The sequence below is a fragment of the Lactuca saligna genome, chromosome 9 (assembly GCF_052625555.1).
Source record: "Lactuca saligna cultivar CGN05327 chromosome 9, ASM5262555v1, whole genome shotgun sequence".
Lineage (NCBI taxonomy): Eukaryota > Viridiplantae > Streptophyta > Magnoliopsida > Asterales > Asteraceae > Lactuca > Lactuca saligna.
The window spans coordinates 23,598,250-23,605,346 of record NC_136425.1 but is presented as its reverse complement, the minus strand read 5'-3'; the positions used below and the strand labels follow the sequence as shown (position 1 = coordinate 23,605,346).

At 41.3% G+C, this 7,097-nt stretch overlaps 1 pseudogene; it reads left to right on the top strand.

Annotated features, from left to right (window-relative positions):
- The first annotated feature begins 5,554 nt into the window (after positions 1-5,554).
- Positions 5,555-6,677, top strand: LOC145017931 (protein MIZU-KUSSEI 1 pseudogene; annotated as a pseudogene).
- Positions 6,678-7,097: the final 420 nt, after the last annotated feature.

Sequence of the window (7,097 nt, the reverse complement as noted above, 5' to 3'; positions counted from 1 at the left end):
CTACCCGACGCACGATTTGGAGTTGGGGGCGGTGGGTCCGTGTGTAGCACCTGGTTTCCGGTATGTGAATTTTATTTGAGCATTGCCCTAATTTAGCCTTAGACTCGGCGAGTCATAGGGTCCGACTCGCCGAGTAGGGACGAGACTCAGGACACGTTTTAAGTAGGCGACTCGACGAGTCCACATCCTGGACTCGGCGAGTCACCGCTGCGGGATGAAACCCTAAGTTTCAAGGGTTTGCACCCTATTTAAACTCTCATTCCGCCCCAACTCGTCCCCATTCACCCCCAGAACTCCCCCTACATCGTTTTCCCTTGTTTCCTTGAGAGTTTGAGGTGTTCTTGGTGTGTTCTTGAAGGTTTTGAAGAGTAAGAGGAGTAGATCAAGAAGAGGAGAAGGAGATCAGCCATCCTTGTGTCATTTCAACATTTCCTTTGAGGTATAACCCGTTTTCCCCTTGATTCTATGCTTAAAACTTCATTTGGGTCCTTCTTGGTCAATGCCCCAAGTTTGCATGTGCATTATATGTCGTAATAAGGCGTTTGGCCTTTGGATCTATGCAAGATTGAGCTCCAGGAGCTCAGATCTGTTAGCTTTTTGGCCCCATGAGGCTTGTTAGCCCTAGATCTACCCTTTTGAGACATTTTGAGCCTTATAATCCATATTGGTGAATATCCACACGTAAAGTTGGAAACTTTACGTGTGATTCGTGTCCTAGAAGTCCAGATCTATGAATGGCATGGACTGGAACCGAGCAAATCGGTATATTTAAGGAGTGCATGGCGGCGACTCGGCGAGTCGCATAGGTGACTCGGCGAGTCTGGTCGCGAGTCACCGATTTGGTCCCTTCTTCATGTGTCGAGTTGTGCCTTGAGTCACGGGGGGTGACTCGGTGAGTTGGGAGCTGAACTCACCCATGTTAGGACTCGGCGAGTCAATGCCCTGACTCGGCGAGTCCAAGGCAATCTTCATAGCTCAAGAACAGACTCGGCGAGTTGTTCATACAACTCGGCGAGTCTTAGCATAAAGTGTTCATCGGATGAAGATGAACTCGACGAGTTGTTCATACAACTCGGTGAGTAGGATGAAGGTGTTGAATGACAGTGAGAAGGTGAACTCGTCGAGTCATAGCCCGACTCGACGAGTAGAACCAGGGACCCAGGACATCGGTTTGCTAGGGACTCGGCGAGTGGTGATCCACTCGGCAAGTCGGGTCAACTGAAAATTGACTCCAGCTTTGGCTGAGAGCTAATCCAGGGGTAAAATGGTCATTTTACCTAAAGGACAGTTAGCAGTGTTTGATTGAGTATGTCGTGGAAATTGCAGCCGGAGGACTCCCGGAGCAGCAGCAGCCAGTTAGTTCCCGATCAGTTCAGCAGCTACTTTGAGGTGAGTTACCTTCCAGTAGTAGTGGGTCTAAGGCCACAATGTCGACCCACCAGTAGGAGATGTATGATAGATGATTGTCTTTGTGATATCATCTAAGTTTGCTATTACCTGACATGTTATATGCTAGCATGATATATTGTATGTGATAGTAGTAGAGTTTGGTTGTTAGGACCGAAGGGTAGTCAGACACCCCAGATACGTCTGACAGTATGTGATGATATGTATGCGTGCTGGCTTGTTACGTTATATGTGATCATAGTAGTAGGGGGGTGAAATAGTCCCCGAGGATCGGTTGTTAGGACCGATGGGTAGGTCAGCACCCCAGAATGGCTTGACATGGGTAGGTCGGCACCCCAGAATGGCCGTACCGGGTAGTCAGGCACCCCAGAATAGCCTGGCAGTATGTATGTTATGTGTTTGTATGGTATGCGGTACGTTGGGGGAACTCACTAAGCTTTGTGCTTACGTTTACAGTTTTGTTTTCAGGTACCTCTGCATCGAAGGGGAAGGAGCCGGCGCGGTAGCGGCACGTCATACACACACTCTTCGGTTTCCGCATTTATGAGATTTACTGGGATTGTACTCTGATATTTTGATGGGATGTACGGTTTGGCTTTTGAGAACATGGTTGCAATGTGTTATGGTGTGAACAAACAATGTTTTTTATTTAAACAATGTTTTTATTTATTAATGTTTTCTAAAGTAATATCTTAAAAATGAAATTTTCGGACGTAAAAATTGGGTCGTTACACCGTGCACCCAAACTCTGTGAACCCTCAGGTTCTAACTCTAGGAACCTTCCGGTTCCAACTCTATAAACATGCACAGCATAAATCACATAGAAGTAATGCAGTACAACACATCACGTACATATAGCATACAAATACTCTGATCACATAACTCTGGTTACCTACTCAAGGTAAAGTATAGTTAGAAGACTCACCTGGCAAGCAGAAAGCAGATATCCCCACACTTGAATCTCGAACTCGCCACCGCCTAATACGTAAGGCAAATACTCTCATGAATATAACTCTCGAGACTAGAATCAATCCTCTCATAACACCCTCTTAAGGGTAAAAGACTATTTTACCCCTCTCTTGGCCCAAAAGCCACATCGCTGACCGACCCTAAAAGTCAACGGCCAACCCTTGGTCAAAATCAAAGTTCTCAGTCTAAGTCAACCCCTGACTGACCCTACTCGCCGAGTCAGCCCTGTGACTCATCGAGTTCCCATAATCAGAACTTCACTCAATCTGCGACCTAACTCGCCGAGTCACCCCGAGACTCGCCGAGTCCAACAACTCTGAGTCCACTCGCACACAACTCACCGAGTCATCCCTCGACTCACCGATTCTCGACTCAACCAGAGAATATCGGGACCCTTCGACAAGACTCGCCGAGTCCAAGAACAGACTCGCCGAGTCTAAGGCTATCATCAACCTACTCGCCGAGTTGTTCTTCCAACTCGCCGAGTCCCAGCTCATCTTCAAGCAACTCGTCGAGTACACCCATGTGACTCGCCGAGTACCACCGGTCTGAATCCATTCAGAAGCATTCCAGGCCATGCAACTGCTCCAAAACATAGATCCAGTCTCCTACCACTCATCCATCACGTAAAGTGGCAAACTTTACGTGAATCCAAAGAGAACTAAGCCGTTTGCACATTGGGCTAGGGTTTGGGACATGTAAGCTTCACTAAACACTCCAACACAGGGACTTTCATGCTCTCTGATTCTTCTCCCTTCCAGATCTGAGGTAGCAACCTCAGATCTAACCTCTAGACTTCCCATTTCATCCATAGACAAATTCTCACAACCCCAAAATCAACATAACAACAGCTCAATAACGAGATATTACCTCTAAGTGATGCCCCAATTGCAATGCAATTCGAATCCAAGCAAAGCCCCTTGCTCCAAGCCTTCAATCTCCCAAAATTCCTTCAACAATTACTTCTCCAAGCTCCAATCCACTCAACAATGGTGCTTCTCCGTGATTTAGGGTTTTCTGGGGCTCAAGGGGTGATAAAGAGGCTGGGAGGAAAACATAATGATCTTTATATAAGGCTCAACCCCGAGAATTAGGGTTTTCTCCACTCAGCGCCTATTCGCCGAGTCCATTACACTGACTCGCCGAGTCGGCCACTTAACACGCGACCAAGTTGCGACTCTACTCACCGAGTCCGCACATGGACTCGCCGAGTCACTCTTTCCCAATTTACTCTTTTAGCCCTTCAACTCTACTCTTGATATTTCGGGATGTTACACCATGCTTCAATGTTTTGGTCATATCTCAAGTTCTGGAGCTCCGATTGACATGAGTAAAGAAATTCCTAGAAACTAGACAAGATTTTATACAACTTTCGTGGAAGATGAAGGACGCCTCCAGGAAGATTGACCATGCTTCAATGTTTTGCTTCAATTTTTGGTCATATATTATGTTGTTTTGACCACCAAAACTTGCATGGAAGATGAAGGATGCATTCAGGCGTCTAAGACATCCCCTAGGACGTCTTGGCGTTTTAGGAGCGTCTCGTGTTGGAACGGTGTGCTTCGGAAAGCATAGCATTCAAAGATGAATGTCCTAGAACTTGTCTAAGACGTCTGATGTTTTTGGCCATTTTTTAGTGTATTTCAAGGACGACAAAAGGCATGAAAAGACGTACAAAGAACACTTGGGCGTTATACACGACGTCTAAGACATCTCTTAGGACGTCCAACATCCCACATAGCCCGATTTCATTATTTTTTGTCACACACTATAAATAGGAACTTATGCATTCATTTTTAGGGTTACCACCTCCAATTTTCAGAGTTTTTCCTGCATTTTTTAGGCTTATAAAATCCTTGGAAACATTTGGAAACACAAATTCATTCCATTTTAATCCGGATTCAAGGCAAGATTTGATACAATTCATCATCAAACAATATTTGAAGAGCATTCAACGGGTGATTTTCATCAATTCTAGTATTTTCAAAAACGATTATTTCTTCCCAAGGTTTATTTGTTTCGTACTTTGATAATCATTAGGCTACATTTGTTTGATGATTCTAAGTTTAATTATGAATTATATTATGCATTACATTTATTTTCATCCAAGTTAGTGTTTTTATGAACTCAATGGAAGGCTAAATCATTAGGATTACTTTCGGGGATGTTTAGGACTTTTGGACGAATACACTTGATTATTACTTAGTTCTAGTTAATTTCAATTGTTCTTTTATGTTTCATATGATAATCTTTTGGTAACAATGATTGAAATTGAGTTGTATGAATTTGTTTGATTTCATAACTAAAATAGTGCATTGTCAATTCACCGATTGTTCCAAGTTTAAGTAGTTTAGGAACAAAGACAATTGGTTGAATCCACATGTATTATTCCAACTTGTGATATTAAATTTTAATATTGTAATAGGTAGTTACAAGACACTTTATTATCATTTCACTCATTGTTCTTAATCCAAATAGACATAAAGAGTAAGACAACTAGTTGAATGAACATATTGTGTACCCAAAATTATGTGTTGCAAGATCATAAACCCCAATTACATGTAAGTAATTGAACTAGGATTTTAGGGAAGAAAGTGTGTGAATCTAAATTGTCCGACAACCGAACCGGAAGTACCTTATTTTTCTCATTTAAAGTTTTGTTTTAACTAATAAAGTTTCAAGTATTTGATTTGGTTAATCTTTGTTTAAACCTTTTTGTCACGATTACAAGTAATCTATTTTCCATTGATTATTTTGATACATAGTTTGACAACGAACTCCTTGTGGATTCGATCCGACTTACCCTGTCTATGTAGGTTAGTTGGTTTATTTTTTATTGATACAACCGCATTGAACACTTTTAAAATTTACAAAGACATAAACATGAAAATGTTAAAGTGGTACATCCCATTGTTACTATATATAGAATGATCGACAATATCAAAATTATAAAAATCTATTATTGATTACATAAAATGATGGTTATCAAATTGGCGATTAATGTGTTATTACTTTCTTTTTTCAAAACTTTTTTGTTTACTTACAACTTATATTTTTAATTAAATAATATTTATTATATATTATGAAAATGAAAAAATATCGAAATGTATCGTTCATGCTGTGTCTGTATATATACATTGCAAATGAACAAGATGAACCACCACCCTTCCCTCTATTCAAAACTTTATCATCATGTTATCATCATCAAACTCTTATAGAATGAAGCATGATCATAGTCTTCTCTCTTTATCCAGGACCAGTTCCAGCAAAATAGCCCCATCAAATTACATCACCTGCACTGCATTTATCGTTGACCCCTTTTCCATCAACGATAACAAACCCCTTGTCGGAAAAAGTTCTCCTCTATCATACAGCCGTTTATCCAGAACCCGCACTGGAATCTCCACACTTATACGCTCCCTTCTAACCATCATATCAATCCCTGCAATCATTCCCACCTTCCGGCGGCTAAGCTTGCCGATTCAGCTGTCACCAACGCCGTCGCTCGGTCGAAAAGTCACCGGAACTTTGTTTGGAAACCGGAGAGGACATGTCAGCTTTGCAGTGCAATTTGACCCACGATCCGCACCAGTACTGATCATTGAACTATCGATATCTACGGCGGCGCTCGTTAAGGAGATGTCTTCAGGGCTAGTACGGATCGCGCTTGAGTGCGAGAAAAAACAACACTCTAGGTTGTCTGGTCGTCGGGGAGAGATCAAGCTGTTCAACGAGCCCACATGGATGACGTACTGTAACGGAAGGAACTGTGGGTACGCGTCGGCAAGGGCGTGCTCGGACTCCGATTGGTATGCACTGAGCACGGTGCAGAGCGTCTCTGTGGGAGCTGGTGTTCTACCAGTGTTGGAAGGCGGCAGAAAGAGCAGCGCCGGAGGAAGTTGCGGAGAATCGGAGGGCGAGTTCCTGTACATGAGAGCGAGGTTTCAGCGAGTCGTGGGGAGTCGTGACTCGGAAGCTTATTATATGATGAACATGGATGGAAACGGAGGGCCTGAACTCAGTATATTTTTACTTAGAGTATAATTTAAAAAATCTAGTATAATTTGATGGCGATTGTGTTTTTGTGATACATGTTATTTAAATTTTTTTCATGTATTTGTCTACCAATGGAGACTGGAGAGGTAAGAATCCTTATAAAAATTTATAAGTGAAATCTCACTAGAAGCCATTATTAGACTTGTATGGAGGGATGCCTAGGGGTAGCATTTACCCTTTTTTACATGTAATTCTGTTTACATTTTGCTATTTACGTTTTAAGTAAAAAAATTATTTTCTCTTAATCCTAACTTTATTATAGTTTAGTCCTAGATTTCTATCGTTTATGCTCGGTTATGTTTGTTAAATTAGCTTTTTTGACAGATAAGTATAAATAGGCACAATCTATTATAAAATATATAAAAATTAAAAATTGGTGGATGAATATCCACAATTCCACACATGATAGTATTTTTATAGGACTCGTAAAAGAATAACCGAGTTTCCAAAAAAAAAAAAAAGCTAGACAAACGTGTTTAATATTCGTTTTAAAAGATCTGAACTAATCTACAGTAGTTCATAAACAACTAATGTAAACTAAGGATGAGAGTGAAGTGAGAAAAGTATAACATATTCTAACACATGCAAAATAAAATGATGAATGTATCTTATTAGTGACATTTTTTGTTGATTAAATTTAGTATTGATAGTTATTAATAAAAGGA